The 19,997-nt window shown below is 44.9% G+C and overlaps 1 protein-coding gene across 9 annotated transcripts in view; it reads right to left on the bottom strand.

Moving 5' to 3' along the window:
• Akap2 (A-kinase anchoring protein 2) overlaps positions 1-19,997 on the bottom strand; it is a 553,389-nt gene that overhangs the window by 36,041 nt on the left and 497,351 nt on the right. The window contains exon 1 of one of the 9 annotated variants that reach the window (XM_023722926.1): positions 9,500-9,522. The exons of 7 other annotated variants lie outside the window; for them this stretch is intronic. The gene's annotated coding sequence lies outside the window, so the exon portion shown is untranslated. Of the gene's footprint in view, positions 1-8,993; positions 9,095-9,499; positions 9,523-19,997 lie in introns of those variants that run through there. One more of the 9 variants, XM_004638082.2, reaches the window with a different exon arrangement.

The following is a 19,997-nucleotide window of genomic DNA, read 5'->3' as shown; positions in this document are numbered from 1 at the left end:
GGACAACCAGCCTTTTCTAGGAGATGGAAGCAACAGGAACTTGTAGCAGGAGCTATTATTACCTGGGCAACTAACAGACTGGCAGTGTGTGTGTGTGTGTGTGTGTGTGTGTGCACGCTCGCACATGCGCGTGAGTGCCTTCATATGTGTGATGATTTTCTGCTACACCACAATATAAATTTTAAAAATCTGAGATGAATGTTTGGCAGTTACAGTTTTGCAGTGCCAAAAAATACTGCCTCTACCTTTGAGTCACAAATAAGAAGTGTATAAAATTTCCAACATAAGGGCCAGCCGGATAGCTCAGCCGACTAAAGCACCTGCTTAGGCAGACGCAGGGGTGAGGGGTTTGATCCCTGGGCCTGCCATGCTGGCCCCAACCCCAGGGCACACTGAGACAGCGATTGAGACTGGGCGTGGTGGTGTGCGCTTGTAATCCCAGTGCTTGGGAGGCTGTAAACAGGAGGATCACTACAAGTCTGATGTTTATTAGTTAGACCCTATACACCCTGTATTAAATACATTTAAAAAAATACCAACATAAAAATGACCAGTGTTTTTATAGAAATGGAAATGCTTAATATCCTCATTTGATTACTACATATTGTATACATGTACCAAATTGCCATAATGTATTATGTCTCTAATTTGTTAAACTGAAAAAGAATTCTTAAAATGCTAGTCTTCTGGTTAAAAAAATCAAAATTTGGGGTCCCAGTGCACTTGAGCTAATTCCTTTCAAATACTTTTTCAAAAACACAAACAAAAAACCCAATCTAGACCCTGCAAGATATAAACAAATGTGTTCCCTCCTGTGAGTTATGTGGGGCCCCTTCCTGTTCTATGAACTAGGAAAGTGTTTTCTGACACTCCAATTCGTCTCAGGGAGCAGCAGTGGGTCTGCACCTAAGGAGGGGAGAAGTGCTTCAAAAGATAAACAGTTCTACATTTCTGAAAATCCCAAGCTCTTGGGAAGCTAGTCAATAATTTTAACCAAAGAACAAATTCCTGAGTTGTAGTCTCAACAAGACTTACCTCATGCATGGTGGCATGCATGATGGGCTCCAAGGCACCAGTAACTGTACCAGGTAAGTGGAAGTGAGCTAAAAATCACACGTATCCAGATTTGGCAGGAGTTTGGGCTCAGTATCATTAAATGATCTCTTGATTAAATCAACCTGTGCTTATTGCTTTGACAATAAGGAGCAGAATTTTTTCCATGTCTCGGATAAGGTAAACCTGATTCCAGATTCAGAAAGTCCTTTCTAAAATAAACTGCTTCAATGGAAAAAACACTAAGAACTTTAAAACTTGATTTTCCAAAGTTAAAGAAAAGCCAGTGTGCTGAACAGGCTTGGGAGATCTTTTCTCTGCCTCAGGCAACCCTCCAGGTGGAGCCCCACGTCCACAGTACATAATACCTGCCCTCTACTGGCCTCAGAATAGCTAACAGCTGCTTATGATGGCTACAATTTACTTTAAAATAGGGCAAAGACAAAACAACGTAGCTGTGTGCTTCTGAAATCCTAGGCAGACAACCAGCCTAACTGGATGTAGACACTAAAAAAGGAGTTGTCTTCTAGGATCTACTCAAAGCCCCCACACTCTTTTGGGGGCTTCCTCCAGGACCTTGGTTCCCTTTGACTCTGACAGAGCCTGAAGCTTCGCTCACTGGTGAAATTAAAATGAAAAATGTTTCCATGAATTAAATTAGTAGCTGGTTCATTAGTATAGTGAATGTTAGAAATTAGTGGAAATCAAATTTGTGCATTAGTGATATTTCCTACCCTTCAGTATAAATAAGGTGGGCCTTTGTTCAGGGCTGAGGTTAGATAGACCTGTTTTCAGCCTTTGATTCCGAGGCTATAGGTTGTTTAATACCCACTACCTGATACCAAGATCCTACCTCTGCAAAATTGTCACATCTGCCTTCAGGGGTTGTAGGGTGGGGTTGGAGCTTCTAAAACTTCAGAAAGCTTGAGACTTCAGTGAGGTTATAGACAATGATTTTATACCTGCTTTTACAAATGTCACTTAATAACTTGGTTTTAAGACCTAATTTAATACATATAACCCAATAACTTGTTTTCATCTAAAGCCACCATTATCTTACCAAAAGCACATTTAATAGTTAAATATAGTAAGTTGGCACAAGTGAATTTACAATATAAGTGCCCAAATCTCTTCTCCGTTTAAAAGATGTGGAAAATATGGTAATTCAGAGCTTGGAGTCCAAGGACCAGAGTAATTTCTTGGCTCTACCTATGAAAGTTCTACCTAATCTTATGCAAGATTATGGAACTTTTCTGAAAATACAGCTTCTTTGTAACTAGGGATAACTGTAATATTTCTCCAATTTTGTTAATAATTAATTTAGAGAGCAGGGTATGGTTGTGTATCCCTGAAGTGCTAACCCTCAGGAGGCTGAGGCAGTAGGCTCCTCAAGGGTTCAAGGCTACCCTGGGCTACATATTAAGTTCAAGGCTAGCCTGAGCTACACACTGAAAGCTCACTCAAAAATAATGTTTAAGAAATTTAACTTAGAAAATGAAGCCAGACATCGTAGTACATATTGGATGGCTGAGGAAGAGAGTTCAAGTTCAAATTGAGCCTGGGAAACTTAATGATTAACTGAGATCTTGTCTCAAAATAAAGAATTAAAGAAAGAAAGAAAGAAATCTAGGGAAAATAGCTTAGTGCCACAGCCCTGGGTTTAACACCTACTACCAACAAATAAGAAAAAAAAAAAAAAAAAGACTATATATATATTTGGCAGAACCGGGGATTGAACTCAGGCCCTTGCGCTTGCCAGGGAAGCGCTTATATTACTGAGCCATCTCCCTGGCTCTTGAAAATAATTAAATAAATAAATAAACTAAGAAAGTGACTCTAAAGGTACTAGGAAAATCATGAAATGGTTAGTGCAAATATTCATTATTATTAAGCACTTTTACACTGAAGTATAAATGACCAATAACTTCTGGCAGAAGACTTTCTTTGAGGAAAATTCAACAGTGAGAAAGTCTTAATTTAAAGAAGAAAAGCACCATTAAGTTGAAATCCACTGGGCACCACTGAAATCCAGAAGTAGTAAATAACTACAGTGAAAAATTGTATCCTAACAAACTGGAAAATCTTGAAGGAATACACAGATTTCTCAACTCATACAAATTATTAAGTCTAACCCAAGAAGACACAATGATGAATAAACCATTAACAGCAATGAAATTGAGACAGTAATTTAAAATTGAAAAAAGTCCAAGACTTGATGGATTTACTCCTGAATTGTACAAAGCCTCTAAGGACATTTTATCAGCAACACTTAAGCGCTTCCATAAAATTGAAAGGGACTGAATGCTTCCAAATTCATTCACTTATGGAGGCCATCACTCTGATCCCAACCCAGACAAAGACCTAGTTTATAAAGAAAACTACAGACCAATCTCCCTAGTGAACAAAAATCTTCCACAAGATATTAGTGAATAAAATTCAGGCACATGATCCAAAAGATCAAGCTAGCACACACCTGTAATCCTAGACCAAGGCGGGAAGATTTCTGCAAGTTTGAGGCCAACCTGAGCTATACAGTGAGACCCTGGCTTGGGGTGGGGGGGGAGTCACACATCATTACCAAGTAGGTTTCATCCCAGGGTTCCAAGGATGGTTCAGTATATAGATAGCAATGAACTTAATACAGTTCATAAAAAGAAACAAGGACAAAAACCACGTGATCACATTAATAGGTATAGTAGAGACTTCTGACAAAATCCAACACCATTCTTGATAAGAACCCTGAAAAAATAGGTATAGCAGGGCCATACCTGAATTCTTATTTATGACAAATGACCAATACTGTATTAAATGGTGGAAAACTGACAGAATTCCCTCTAAATGAGCAACAAGACAAAGTTGCCTACTATTATCACTTCTATTCAACATAGTACTTGAAATACTAGTTAGAGAAATCAGGCAAGAGAACAAAAGAGAAAGAAATAAAAGGGATACATATAGGAAAGGAAGAACTCAAATTATTATTTTCAGATGACACCATACTCTATATAGAAGACTCAAAGAATTCTGTCAAAAACAAACAAAAAACCCTCTTAGAAGTAATAATCAACTTCAGTGATTGCCTTAGCTACTTTTGCCATTGCTGAGACAAGATCCCTGACACTCAAAGATAAAGGAGGCAAGGGTTACTGAGCTCACAGTTTGCAGAGGTTTCAGTCCATAATCAACTAGCTTTAGGGCAGATTGGTGTGTCAAGTGGCATTTCAGAGGACAGACAATTCATGGTGAGCAGAAGGTAACAAAGCAACTAAGAAATATGACCACTTTGTATCTTATCCAGGCTCCTTAGGGCAGGTAGCACTCACAGCCTTATCCTAGCACCCTTGATCTTAGCATTGCACCATGAATCAATCCCACTGCCACACACCCCAGAACCAGCCACCACTAAGGAAGTCCCATCTATGACTACATGAGGCTTTAGAGAGACATCCTAACCTACACCATAACATTTCACCTTGCTCCCCTAAAGATTCATGCACATCCTTTTATGCAAAAGGCATTTAGTCCAGCTCCAAAAGTTGCCAAAGTTCTGACAGCTGAACATTGCTAACAAGTTCAAGTTCAAAGTTTCTCTTGAGACTCAAGGCAAACTCTTAGCCCCTGCACAGATAAAAATCAAGTTAAACACTTCTACAGTGGCATAAGACAAACACTACCATTCCAAAAGGTGCAAATAGGGAAATTCAAAGTGACAAAATCCAAACAAATCCAAAATCCAGCAGAGAAAACATTAAGTCCTGTTGCCGCATGTCCAGCATCCAAAGCAAGCTGTGCCAAGATGTGAACTCCCAGAGATATGGGGGCTCCACCCCTACTGCACTTCTGGAGTGTGTAGCTCCCACAGCTTCTTCCGTAGGCCCACTAGGCTCCTTTCGTACAGATTTCCTCAGATGATTCATGTTCCTGGAGTCTCCAAACTTCTGGGGTCTCCACTGCATCTTTGGCTTCACACTCACAGCTTCAAAAACTGCCCTTTCAGAGGCACACAGCCTGGCCTCCCAGACCTTCTTCTGAAATTCAGTGGAATTGTATCTGACCCTGCAGTTCTTGCATTCTGCACGCACCTAAACCCAGCACCATATGGATGATGCCGAGGACTGCTGCCAACTGCATCAGTACCAGGCCTCTTTGTCTCCAGGCTGTAGGAACTGAGTGCCTATCAACCAAATCCCAAGGAATAATTCCCCTCAGCTACCACCATTTTGGAACATGGTACTCTGGGGCTCTTCTCAAAGCAATGCCGTCACTTTTGCAATTTGGCAGCCGCAAAGTGAGGAGTCCTGTTGGTTCTTGAGATGCCTTCAGGCCATCTTTTCTTTCATCTGAAATATTTTGCTTTCTTTGCTAGTCTTTTCAGCAACAAGTTCTCCTCTATTCCACCTTTGCAGGCCACAGCTTTACTGGAGCTTCCTTTCTGGCCAAACTCGCAATGCTCTAAATTATTCTACTGGATGCTCTGCTCTTGATTCATAACATAAATCTGGCTAAAAGCCCCCAACAGTAGCCAGGTCATTGCATCAACATTAGACTATCATGAAATTTTTTGAGCAAGATTAATTAGTCCACTGCCCTTAATCTTAGTCTCAGGCAAAGTCTCAGGACACAAGCAAAATGGAAATCTTCCACCAAGGTCTGGAGTCCCACAGCCAGTGTAGTCTTTCTTCCCAGAAGAAACTTCCTAGGCTAGCCCAGAGTTGGATTGTCTGCTTCCTCTGACAACTTTCCAGAGAGATTAAGTACTACAACCCCATGGCACCATGGGAAAGGGCTGTGACTCCCCTACCACACCACAGAGCCAGGAACACAGGGGGGATTCTAGAAGCCTTTGAATTTGAACAGAAAACACATCAGGGCCCAGACCCCTGCAGCACTGGGTGATAAATAGCAACGTGCCTGGGCTGCAACCAAGCAAATCTTAACCATACAATTTTCCTCTGGGGAGGTCTGGCTGGGCCCAGGCATACTCCATAAGAGTGTCCTTCTCTACAAGGACAAGCAAGACGTTGAAGCTCCTCTCCAGCCTTAATGCCCATGTTATGGGCTATTCCCAGGTTCCCCTCTTGCCTCCACCCACAGGCTATGACCTCTTGGCAGTGCCAGGGACCTGCTACACCCTCCCAGGCTCCTCGCCCAAATGCAGTGTGACCCAAATCATCAAACGTCGGCCGCCTGCTGCACAGTTAGGTTTCTTGGATCTGAATAACCCCGATCACTTCCTACAAAAACCATGAAATTTAAATTAGAAATGCTTTTCCCCAGGTAATAAGTGACCTGATCTTTTAATTCAGTTATTTTTAAATTCCATCAAAAAACATATACTCACTCTTGGCCTAGGAAGAGAGGCAAGGGTATAAAATACAACTTCCTCATAGCTGGAAAATCAAAGAACCTCCCTGGTTCCCCTTCAGTCCCTCTTTCTCTTTCATAAGACCTTTGTTTAGTACACAGAGCACCGTCAGTGCATAGCAATGAATTATTTCCACAGGCCATACCTGGGGACATGGTTCTTCCTGGACTCAGCCTTCTGAACCCAGATATTTCCATCACAAAGGCTGATGGAAGGAAGGTGTGCACCCTGGCTGTTGCTAATGCTTGGAGACCAACATCAGCTGGATCTTACTGGCCTTGGAGAAAACAAGTGGGACTACAATCATGGGATCTAAGGAAACCAGAGGAGTATGGGAGGGGAATAAGGTAGAAGAGGTCGAACACTTTCCTGCAACCCAGGCTTGCACCCAGAAGCCTACCTCAGAACCACATAGGATGCTCCCTGTAGACCTGGGTTTCTGCAGAGCTCAGAGTGATTTCCTAGCAAGGAGCTCACAGCCTCAGAGGGAGCGAGTGCCAGTTCATACAAGAAGAACAAATGACACAAGGCAAAGGAAAAACTCTAGCAGCTGCTGGAGAGATTACAGTCCTGTCCAAAGCGCAAACAACATAAGCTGGAAAGGGGTTCTGAAGAAAGCAAGGCCTACCCTGGGCAGGCTGGCCTACAGCCCCTCTGGCCTTCCCTGATGAAGACGGTAGGCTGGAGAACAGGATGGGTGGCTGCTTGGACCCTTCCACCCTGCCAGGAGAGCACACAGAGCAGGAAGGCTGCTGGTAGATTCTAAACTGAGGGGAAGCACCCAGCCTGGCGACTTGAGCACCACAGTCCAGACACAGTCCTTTCCCTTCCACCCCCAGCAGAGCTGCTTCCGGCCTGTGACCTGAAGGGCTTGTGTTTTGTGTGGGAAACCAGGACCCAAACCACTCCCACAGGAGGTCAGAGACCCCTGGGGCTGGTGGGAGGCAGAAGACCATACTTCAGACTCCAGGCTTTCCTGAGGCAGCTGCAGGCTAAATTCAGACAAGTAGTCTGGGTCAATTCTTTGACCCCTGAAAGGGTTAACGCAGACTACTCAGTTAACCTCCCACTGAGCTTAGGCTAGGAAGCCATTACAAGAGGATTCTTAGACAAACAAACAAACAAACAACACCCCAGTGGTGTGTGGCCAGACCCAGCCTTTTTGGGAGAGCTCAGTGGGTTTGAAGCTACTCTTCTCCCTGGCCCACACCTCAGGCACAGCTCAGGGATGTGTGAAAGCACTCTGGAACTTCCACACTGGCCTGAAGTTCCAACACTCATGTTCCCATGAAGGAAAGTGGTCCACTTTGAAGGTCACAGGGTGGCCCCAGCACCACAGCCCACTGAAAAGCCACTGGGACCAATGTCGGGCTGCACATCTGGAAAATATTAAGGCGCTATCTGATTAACACATTTACAGCTCAGGCCTTCTGTGAAAAAAAAAAAAAAAAAAAAAAAACTAGAGAAGGCGCATGAGTGGTGGGGGCAGAAGGCAGGGTGGGGCGGAGGAAGGAAGCTGTGGACTCTCCCGCAGCAACTGGTGTGAGGGCTGTTTCTTTCCATCAGCTGTGGCAGTGATAGAGAACTGCTGGGGACTCCCTGGGTTCCCCTGAACTAGGAGAGAGGCAAGTTCTGAGTCCCCCCAATGGAAGACACTCGGGGCTCTACCATGGAGTTGCCAGAAAGCCCTCTTCACTGAAATCTCTTGCGGGGAGGTACCCATCCCTGGAGCTAAGCAAGAGAGGCCACAAGGAGAACTCTAGTTGCTGCAGCTTGAAATTTCTAGAGGAGGCATTGATTCTGCTGAAAGCAAGCCCAAGCCCAGATTTGGTTCATCATAACAGCTCTGTCTCTCTTGGTTTTAAAATACTTCAAGGTATAAGATTTGCATTGGACCAACCAAGGATGGCAGAGACAAAAGCTGCGAGTACCACTGTAGACCCCACAGAATCCACACCCATGCTGTGGCAGAGCAGAGCAGAGAGAGCACATGGCCAGATGTGTGTGGAGTTAACCCTCAGTGCACAGAAGGTTCGGTGGCTGTGAACAGCTCTGATGTGTTTCTCCTTCCATTCCTTGGGACCTGCAGGGCACGGGTATCTCACAGTCCCCAAAGGTGCCACACACACCCCGGGAAGATGGTGAGTCCCACGACATGGGAACAAATGAAGATGATAACTAGACAACCAGTCACCAGAATCCCTGGGTCCCTTAGCAAAACATTTCCATTCTGGAAAAGGGCACACAAATACTCTGTCACATGCACACACACACACATGCACACACGCACATCATCCTCAAAGCGTTTTCTGCCTCATACGACTTGCGCTCCTTTGAACTGAACATGTGTTGCGAAGCTTCCTCTGACTTTTAGCATGAAAGCTGGATGTTTTGCAAGATCTGCAGGAGGAAGAAGAGGAGAAAGGGGAGGGGGCAAAGAAGCCAGTCACCAATCCAAGCTCAGCACAAAAGGCTCCACAGCACAGAAGACCACAGACTCTGCATCCTCCTCCATAAAGACTCCTTTCAAATTAGAAAGAAAAGAAAAATAACGTGGTCAATGGACAAGGCTTACCCTGCCCACGGCAAAAGCCCAAAGTGTTCCTAAGAGGTCCTCAGTGAGAATCGCCTCTTTTCCCAGACAGGTTCCAGGGCACACTCTGAGACCACTGGACGAATTCCTCTGGACGAATTCCTCTAGACGAAAGCCTCTAGACTGAAGACCGTGATGTCATCTCTGGCCCTCCCTCTGCTCCCTGCAAGGTCATTCATACTAAGAAGGACTGTAGCCTGCCTCCTCTCTGGCTGCCAGGCCTGGAAAGCCGTGGCTTCTCTCGTCACAGGCAACTCCAGCCTCTTCTGTCAGGTTCGGGGGCCGCGTCAGAAAGAGCAGCATGAAAATGTAGGTATGAGTCTGCTTTCAGGAGATTATCACAATAGATCTTGGGACAAGCAGAGAATGACTATCCTAGTCCTCATGAGTCTACCAAAACTCTGAAAGATCCCAGGGAGATCTCTAGTTAAATAGAATTTCCAGGACAGCTTTTATATCTCCATTCAGAGAAAAAATTACCATCTTACTGCATCCCATGGTCTTCTCTCCAGAAATATATATTTAATATAGCAGTACCTATACCTTGGTAACCAGTCCTGGACAGTTAAACACCATGAAGTAGTACTCTTTCCCCTTGTACAATTCTGAAGGAGACAAAGAAAATTAAGATCTGCAATAAACTGAATGCAGAAAAGACCACAAATACCATGCATGGTCCTGCAGGGGCTTTTCTGGGAGCCACTTTGGTTTTTCTGGTGAGTTGAATAGCCAAGAACAGCAGGGTCCCGGGTGGCTTGCAAGTGGGCCGGTACCAGTGGCCAGGACCTCCTCGGGCCCACCAAACACATGGGTCAAAGCAGGAAGGACCAGAGTAGGTGGAGCTCACAGTCTGCTCTACAAATGTTTACAACACCTAAATGACTTCTCGCCCATATGTTGAAATTTCCTTAGAAATATCAGGGGGCTTCTCAATGACTGGCCTAGTGGTCTTAAGACACAAGGGAGCACTCGGGGAACTTTGAATTCATGAGGCCCTTGGAAAGAATTGAATGTTCTGCTCTGTGCCAAAGGCACTTCAAGACACCACTCAGTGGCCCAGAGTGAAATGAGGCGGGGAAATGAGATACCAAGGGAGGACACCGCTTGCCTAAGAATGAGGGACAGTGCTGGGCACAGTGATGCGCGCTACTCCCTTGAGGTTCCCCAACCCTGCTGTTAGAGCAGTCTCAGCTCCTTGTGAGGTCAAGGTAGAAAGATCAGTTGGACTCAGGAGTTAAAGGCCAGCTTGGGCCACATAGTGAGAACTCATCTCAAAACTAAATAGCCAAGAACTCTCAGCTTATTATGAGATGTTTTCCACCAAAGAGGTGAGGGTGGTCCTTGGGGCCCCTGGACAACCACACCCACCCTACTACACCCAAGAGATCTGTGGGGAAAATGAATGGATTTGAATCCACCTTATGCACAAGAGAAATTATATGTGCCTTAAAGCACAGGCTCTGAGCTTGGGGAGGGGATTTTTCTGAGTTCATGAAAATAAATTTGTGCTTAATTCCCTCTAGTGCTGTAACCTGATAGTCTGGTGAAGGGGGGGTTGGGGGTGTGGTAAAGCTGGGCGGGGGAAGCAGGGAGAGAAGAGAAACTGTTTTGACACCTGGTCTTCCTGGCTGGCAAGCAAAGTGCAATTCCTAGGAGCTGGGTTTGAAGACAGTCAGTACCATTACAATCATCACACAGGGCTAGGGATGTAGCTCAGCAGCACAGGCCTGCCTGGTAAGCACAGGGTTATGAGTTGAATTCCCAGTACCAAAACATACAGCAATACCTGTTGCACACACCTACTGGGTGCCAGCTTGGTGCTATGTACCCTTACAGGACTGCTTAATCCTCCTATTAAATGAAGACACGAAGGTTCTCACCCTTTCTACAGGGAGGTGCAGGGCAAGCCCCAGCCCATGGCAGCCAGCTCCTCTGCAAGCACACATAGCTGGTCTGCAACGAAGTTCTGACTGGAACCCTTAATGCACAGTGCAGGTCTCTGCCTAGAAGCCATTGGGAGGTTCAGTGGAAACAGACCCAGGGATGGATTCTGGACTGAACAGAAGAGACCAAAGGAGGCAGCTGTGGAAGCCCAGGCAGGCCCACTGCATTGTAGCCGTGAGCAGACCATATCTCCTTTCTGAGGCTTAGTTTTCTAGGTTGAAAAAGGAGAGACTTAAACTAGATAAACCCTCAAAATTCACTTCTGATCCGGGGCTTTAGCAGGACCTGGGGCCAAGGTGAAGCAGCTCTGTGTGGATGGGTGGAGAGTACATGACAGCAACAGGAGCAGCTTCCGAAACTGGCTGGGGATATTTTGCCAAGAGCGCTTTCAAGAGTTTCGGGAAGTACGATTGCTCCGTCTTAGATATGTCCCTTGTCAGAATTTTGTTTTTACTGGAAGAACTGTGTTCTGCTCAATGTAACCACCCCATTTATGGTGGCCTCCAGTTACTAGTACCTCAGTGTGACAGAATGTTCCAAAAACACATTTGATGGGGTCAGCAGGACTGGACGGGGGCCAGGAAGGCAGAGGACAGCTTCATAGCAGGAAAGCCCAGCCCTCCTCCTCCTGGAACTGTGAGGAGAGAGGGGTAGCGCTTCAAGCTTCCCTGGGGGTTGAGGCTTCCTGCGCCACTCCACTGCCTGCCAATGCCTGATTTAAGCATTCAGTGAAAGAAGCCTGGACTTCGCACACCTCCAATGGCCCTACAAATGGCCAAAGCTGTCCCTCCTCCCAGAGCCCAGGCTCGTCCTTTCTTCCCCTGCCTTTCAGGTGGATTCTGCCTTCCCCAAGTCTCACCTCCTCAGCATAGAGCCAGCACTTTAAAACAATGTATTCTTAGATGTGAACCCCAGGGGAAAATCAACAATTTCAAATAGGAGCTTGTTTACCCAAAGAAATCCCTAACTGGGCAAAGTGTAGGAAACCAAGCCACACCCAGTTCTTAGTGCATTAAGACAAAGCTGATGGGAAAAGGCTAACAGCACCAGGGCCCTTCCTTTAAAAGGCCAAAGGGACATCCACGCCCAGCTACTCCTTTCTGATGTTTGAGGCATCGCAGAGCAGGAGGTTTAGAAGAAGATGGAAGAACAAACATAAAAAACACATGCACTGGGGCTGGGCATTTGGCTCAGTGGCAGAATGCTTGCCTAGCAAGCTGGAAGCCCTGGGTTCGCTCCTCGGCACCAAAAATAAAAAAATAAAATTAAAAAGAACATGCACTGTGCTAGCATGAGTTTATCTATTCTATAAGCAACATTATTCTACAGAGGAGGAAAAAAATAGTCTGCCAACTCTGAGCTTCCCAGTGCATCCTTCCACCTTCCATTGTATCCTCCACTGTGATCGTATTACTGCTCACAAAGGAGGGAAGAGGGTCTGGAGTCCTACTATGTAGGGGGTATGATCAAAATATATGGAAGATATTCCTACTTTTAAAATTTACTACTGTAAAAGACATGTTGTCATGAATCCCCCTCAAAATACTCCCTTCTAGCCCCGAACACCATCCTTCTTGCCACCTTCAGAAGCAGCCCTGGAAGTCCTCTGTCAGTGCATGTCTTCAGCAGGCGTGACTAAAAACAGCAGCAATGGATGCAAACCCCACCCAACAGAGAGGCAAGCTCGAGAGATGTCGCAGTGTGTCCCCGTCTACCTTACTCACTTTATATTACCAGGTTACTTCCCCAAAGCTACAATGATCATGAAAGGTAGAGGTGTTACATCAGCATGGAAACGGCCATGACAGCCCAAGTGAGGACTCTCGTGAAAGAGGCTTTCTAAAACTGCCTCAGAGAGTGGCAGGAATGATGGGATAAGTGCTCAAAGCAGAGCAGGGGCTACTCTGAGGAGAATTAATGCTGATGTTTTTCACTATAATGATGTTTTAAAAAATTTAACCATTCCCAGAAGTTTTCAATCACACATGCCCCATTCCAAAACCAGCTGGTGCTGGGGGTGACAGTTAAGGAAAAGGAGCAGAGAGAACGAGCAGGCCCAGGCGGTACCCCATCCTCTGATGCACTCCCCACTTCTGCCCTGAGTCTCTTGTGAGTCCCGCTCCTCCGTCCCTAATCCTATCACCCCCTGCAGAAGGACAAGTGCCTTCATGCTGCACATGGTGGACAGAGCACCTTTCCAGAAAGGCACTGTAATCTTCTAATAGTGAAAAATCTGCAGACCATGAAAATGTGTATCGGCATTTCAAACAGATGATTTCTATAAGTGATAGGTGGCTCTGTGAATGGTAGAGAGGATATGCATCCTAACTGTATGGCAACCTGGAAACATGCTGGTCAAGATGTATGTGAGAGAAGGGATGAGAGGCTCTGGCTGAGAGGGAACTTTGGTATCCAACAGACCTGAGGTCCTCCTCATCTGGAAAGGGTTAGCAGCAAGGCAATCTTAGAGAGCAGCCAGGAAGCATTCAGAACTTGTCATACAGTTAAAGGATCCAATGAAGGGCCCAGGAGATAGCTCAGCAGTCTGAGTGCTTGCCTGGCAAGCACAAGGACCCAGGTTCAACCCCTGGTACCACATGCCATGTGGCCCAGTGCCGTGCTAGCCCCAAAACCAGGCGTGGTGGTACATCCTGTAATCCCAGCACTAGGGATACTGAGACAGGAGGATCACTATGAGTCCAAGTTGCATAGCAAGACCCTATACCAAATACACAAATATTTTTTTTTTTTTTAAGGGTCCAGAGACATAACTCCGCGGCATAAGTGCCTGCCTGGCAACTGCAAGGTCTCGAGTTCAATCTCTGGTACCATGAAAAAAAAAGAAAAGAAAAAGAAAACAACAACAACAAAAAGAAAGGGATCCAATGAATGATGGCTAAGCTAGAAATAAACTCAGAGAGTATTTGCAACATAAATGACAAAGACCTAATATTAATAATATATAAAGAACTCTTATAAATCAATAAATGCCAATAACCTGAACATTAAAAGATATGGATAGGCAGTAAAGAAATAGAAATTATTCTTAGAGATCTGAAAAAATTCTCAATCTCACTTATTTAAAAAAAGTGCAGGGCCAAGGACACAGCTCAGCAACACCAGCAGCAGTGGCTGCCCGCGAGCGTCAAGACCTGAGTTTGATTTCTGGCACACACACACACACACACACACACACACACACACACACACAATCAGCAAGCCAAAAATGCAAAACAAAATTATCTTCTCCACCTTTAGACAATAGCATATGAGTAAAGAAGTTCCCTCATGAAACTCCATGAATTTAGGGGTCAAATTGTATCCAACTTTAAAGTACACGACTCAGCCACAGAGATAGCTCAGTGGTTTAAACACATGCATGGCAAGTAAGTGCAAGGACTTGGGTTTGATCTCTGGCACCACCTGCCATGCTGACCCCGCCCCAAGCCCACTGAGCTGGCCACCAGAACTGGGTGTGGTGGTGGCCTGTAATCCTAGTGCTGGGGAGGCTGAAACATGAAGATCACTATGAGTGTGAGCTGCATAGCAAGAACCTGTATCAAATACATAAATTAAAGTACAAAATCTCTTTGACTTAGTGGTAGGACTTCCAAAGACTTACACTGGAGACACAGTGTCACATCCAAGCATCCCCACTGCCACACTGTTTACAATAATAAAAGCCACAAATAACCTACACTAATAGGCAACTAATACATTCATAAAATGGAATAAATACTACAGAACATTTAAAAGATCAGGAGCTCTCAGGGCCAGGGAGATGGCTCAGTAGAATAAGCACTTCCCTGGCAAGTGCAAGGGACTGAGTTCAATCCCCGGTTCAGCCAAAAAAAAGAAAGAAAGATCAGGAGCTCTGTTAAATAACAAATATTCCATAACATTCCAGAGTATACTAACTTTGATGTTAATGGGATGAACATAATCTTACATATACACATTTTTCTCTGTACATTTCCATGTATGCACGTATGAACACTTGTATATTCACAGATTCTTCCTGGAATGAGATCTAGGGAACTGGTAACATCTCTAGAATTGAAGGGGACACTAGCTATCAGGAATAGCTATGCTTCTTTTTTTGTGCTATGCCTTTTTTCACTGTGTCCTTTTCTACACTTTTTGAATTTCTAACTCTGTGTACTGTATTAGCACCTGAAATAAGAATAAAGTATTTAGTAAAAAGAAGAGAAAGACAGATGTCTGGGCAAGAAGAAGGGAAATCTGGTGCCCATGATGAGTGCAGACGCACCCAGAGGAGATTAACGCACTGCAAGGACGTCTTTTGTACATAGTTAGAAAGAATCACCTTAGAACATTAACTGTGGTTTACCCCGCAGAATAGGAGTGGAGGAAGCGCCATGCTGGGCGAGTCCAAAACAGTGAAATGGCCCATAATTTGTATTTTATAAAGGTTTTCCTTGATGGGCACATATTGCTGTTGTAATTAGAAAAGCAATACATGGAAATAATCACATATAGATCAACAAAGGTGAGATTTAAATATAGACATTTTTAAAGGCTGGGGTGTCTACATTGTGGATTTAGCAAAACTTCTTTTGCGGGGAGGGTTATTATGCATTAAACCCAGAGCCCCACATACACTGTCCTCCTGAGCTACATCTCCATCCCTCAAATGAAACCTCTTGGTCTTCATTCTTTGACACATAGAACAGTGAGGCTTTCACTCAGCCGTGATGGGCAGAAGTGCCTTTCCGCCTGGCCTTCTCTTCAGGAACCATAGATCATACATTTAAGAAAAGACTCTCACTCCTGTAAGACAATACAAGCCTCCTTTTCCATGGAAGCTAAGCAATTGGCTCTCTGCTACATAAATATAGACATGCTTCTTTCATAACCTGTCCACTCCCAGAAAAGTTGTGAAACACGCTGAGTAACTTGATTTCTCAGTGGGTGGGGAGGAGTCAAATGCCATAAAACTTCATGAACTATGTCACAGGTGGAATGTGTCACAGGAAAATCTCATTGATGAGTTTCTTAAGATCTGATCAGCCAAGTAAAGGAACCAATCTGGAGGCTGAATTTATCATTACTTCAAATAGTAATATTTTTTCTTCATTCAATTTTAATCTAGTAATCTCATCATCCACCTAGAACATGCACATACAATAGGTTCATTGAATTGTGGTCAATATTTTGTTTTAATAAAACATTTCAAACACACCTATAATATTCAACAACGGAACTTAAAAAAATTGGGGTATAATTATGAATGTCCATTTTGTATCTGTGTATTCAAAGTGGTTGGGATAGATATATAGTTGCATTCTCTTAATGAATAGAATGATTTTTTCTAATGGTGTTTGTAAGTAGGATCAGAAGTCTGCATCTTGTACAGCAATTAACCACTAAGAAGAATATATGCAGTGTATTATTTGTTGAAACTGTACTTTCGATTTGATTTGAAACTGTCTCATTGCTATATGTTTATCAATAAAACTTTGAAAAGAAAAAAAAAGATATATTAAAATTTGCAAATTTAAAAAAACATTTCAAAACATTAATAAAACATTTCAAAGCTTTCAGCAAGATTCAAAAGTACTATTTGGGGCTGGCTTGCTTAATTCAGTCTTCTATAAGGAAAAATACTATCTATGGCTCTGCCATGCACAGTGAGCAGTAGGATTTGAGAAAGATGGCAATTCTGTCCTCAAGAATCCCAAATCCAGAGCCCAAGAGTCAATTCTGCCTGGGGATCCCTGCCTTTCTGTCCTGGCCTCGGGTGAGGTCAGTAAAGGGACTCAGATTGGCGCTGAGTCTCGTAAATCAATCAAGCCTCTCGCACAGATTCACCTACCAAGCTCTTCCTTCATCAAAGGCAAGAAGTGTTAAAAGGTAAACCTTGACTCACCCAACGCAGCCACATTCACAATTCAGAACAGACAATCCCTAGAGGTGTTTCTAAGTGAGATGCCAGTGTGGTCTGAGAACACTTCACAAAATGACCCACCTTTTCCAATAGGGAAAAAGCTTCATCTGCTGGGGTTTCCAGCCCACACATTGAGGAAACTCTACAAGACTCTATTAGGGTTAGAATTCCACCGCCCGTCCCATCAGCATGGAATCACTATGGACTGCCGCCCACTCTGAGCTCGCCCACTCTGAGCTCAGGCACAGCCTTTTCTCAAGTTTCTTCAAAAACACAAAGCTCCCGTGAGGCCAGACTGCAGCAAGCAGACCTCTGATCCAATTCACTCTGATACCCTCTGGCAGGAAAAGAGAACCCCCCAGATGACCATCTGAGAGTGTTGCTCTGCAGGGACTCTGGCGATTCTGGATCAGGATGGCCCTGGGGGATCAGCCTGAGGGACAATGAATGCTTGGTAACAGCAGACTGTGAAGGCCCAGGCCAGACCCTCCAAATTTTCTGTGCCCTCCCACTTTCTACATGGATTCTGAGGCTGGTACCCAGAATGCACTTGGAATTCAAACCTAAAGATATGAGCCCTTGACCTTGAGACCCTGACTCTGTTCTACCTCCAACCCTGCCTTATTCCTGGGCTTTAGAGAAAAGGAGAAGAGGAGAGGCACTGGAAATCTCACCTCTCTCAACCACAGCCCTGAACTGAGCTGGCTCTACAGGACCACACTCTGGGAAGTTCAGGTAGGACTCAGCTCTGGGGACAGCTGAGGCCCAGTCATTTGCTTCTGTCCACTGCTTCTGTGGCCTTAAATGACAGGAAGTAACCTCTACTGGAGAACGGAAGAGAGGGATTTCAATGTCGCTCCAGAGGGAGGCAGGAGAAGCAGGAGCACGGGGTACAGGAAACAGTCCGGAGCTGCAGAGGGCGTCTTGTGCAAAGCAAAGCTCTTTTCCCTCACTTGACGCTAGCCAAGCCTGACTTCCACCTCTTCTCATTTCTGAGCCACCTCTCTGCCTGGCCTTAGAATCCCAGGAGCAGAGCACCATGAGAGCCAGTAAATCACACTTACTATGGAAACAGGATAAAGTCTGAGAACCAGCGACAAGGAAGGGGTCACGGCCTGCCTCTGCCTCATCCTGTTTACTTGTAATGGCCCCTTTGATCTGTGGTCACCTGCTACTGACCATGCTGATGCCCTGAGCTCAGACCCTTGCGATCTCATCTATGTGTGTGTGTGGTACTATGATCCAGGGGGACAGGCACATGTCTAGAGAAAAGAAGTTCAGGGTCTTCGAACTTGCTGGCATTGCAAACTACATGATGCTTGTAGAATGGATTTTCTGCTCTGAGACTCAGTTTCCTCATCTGTTAAATGGGCATAATTAACACCATCATAGGTAGAATCATGTCCTGCTAAATTCATGTCCACCTGGAATCTCAGAATATGACCTCATTTGGAAAGAAGGTCTGTGCAGGAATAATGTATGCAGCTGTGGTCCTACTCAGAGGACTGGTGTTTATTGGAAGACATACGGATGTACACAGAGGAGAATTCCACCTCACAGTCAAGGCAGAATCTGGAGTAAGTCACTTATAAGCCAACGAATGCCAAGGATTATTACCAACCATCAGAAAATCTAGGAGAAAAGCAGGAAAAAGATTTTCTCTTAGACTCCAGAAGGAACCACCATGGCCAACTTCGTGTCAGACTTCTGACCTTTTGATCTCTGAAAGAATAAATTGCTAAAGCCATTCACCTGGTGATGTTGCACTACGGCCACCATACAAATGAGCGCCCCCATCTGATAAGGCTGAGGTCTATCTAAGAGACAGCAGGCAAAGGCAGCCCAATCCCACAACTAGGACAAGCTGGGCCTTCAACTAGAGGTAGTTCACACTTGCTCTCCTCTGGCAACAGGTCAGAAGTAGGGTTTTTCAAGCATTGTCAGAAGTGGGTTGCTTTGTGGTATTTGTGCTTTTTAAAATGTGTAGGCCAACAAGCAAGTGCAAAGGCATCCGTGTGGAAACATAGCCTACTCAGGCAGCCAGGGCCAAGGACTTCCCAACTGCATGCACAAAGCCTGACATGTGCTAGACCCAGCTCACAAAGATAGCTGGTCGTAGAGCTGGTGATGGATATGAACCTGGTTGAGCAGAAGAAGGAACACAGGGGACCGGAGCCTTTAAAGGCACTGCTAAAGCTGATGGCCGAGAGCCTTGCTGAGTACTTAGGATAGGCCCGGCTAGAGAGCAGGTGACGGCTAAACCCAATCACATATACTCTGCCAAGGAGTCTGCGAGGCCCGCACTCTCATGTGTCCATTTCACAGTTCAGGGAGGTGAGGTGAGGAGAGCTTCACTTGCCCGAAGTCATCAGCAGAAGGTGGTGAAGCAAAAGCAGAGGCAGCCTGGCTCTGGGTCTTGGGCCACCAACTTGCATCTTGCAGGTGCAAAATTAGGCCCTGAGCTCCAGGTTTATTGAGCAGGGAAGCTTAGCCATCCCATCCCTCCCCTGCTTTCCCTACAGTCAGCCTTCTAGCTCTGAGAGCTCTACATGCACAAATTCAATCAACCAAGGATGGAAAATACCAGGAAAAATTGTGTCTGTGTGGTACAGTACAATCATTAATTATATGGCATTTACATTGTCTATACATTATAAGTAATCTAAATTTGATTTCAAGTTATATGCAAAAAGTATGCCATTTAATAGAAGGGTGTGACTATTTTATTTAAAGGACTTGACTTTGGTATCAAATGGAGGCCTTAGGATCAATCAATCCCCTGTGAATACAGAGACAACTGTAGTCTAACTGGGTCCTAGGACTCTCCCTACTATGGTTGGTGGCTTAGCTAAGAAGACAGTTTCTTTACAAAAAAACACATGATACAGATGACAACAGTAGCAGTTATTAACTGAGCACCCACCAATTACTGTGCCCTTCAAACCCATTATCCCAGAAAATCCTTGCAGCAACTCCTCCATGAGATAGAGAAAAGCCCCGTTCTGCAGATGAAGAGCCTGACATGCAAAGCTTAATTTGCCCAAGGACACGAACAAGCGTCAGAGCCAGGAGGAAGGAAGCCTGTCCAGCTCTCCCAAGGCAGCTACAAAGAACCACAACCTTTCCCTTCCCAC

The sequence above is a fragment of the Octodon degus genome, unplaced genomic scaffold (genome assembly GCF_000260255.1).
Source record: "Octodon degus isolate 3935 unplaced genomic scaffold, OctDeg1.0 scaffold00094, whole genome shotgun sequence".
NCBI lineage: Eukaryota > Metazoa > Chordata > Mammalia > Rodentia > Octodontidae > Octodon > Octodon degus.
The sequence above is the reverse complement of the archived record's forward strand: the minus strand, read 5'-3'. Positions and strand labels throughout refer to the sequence as shown.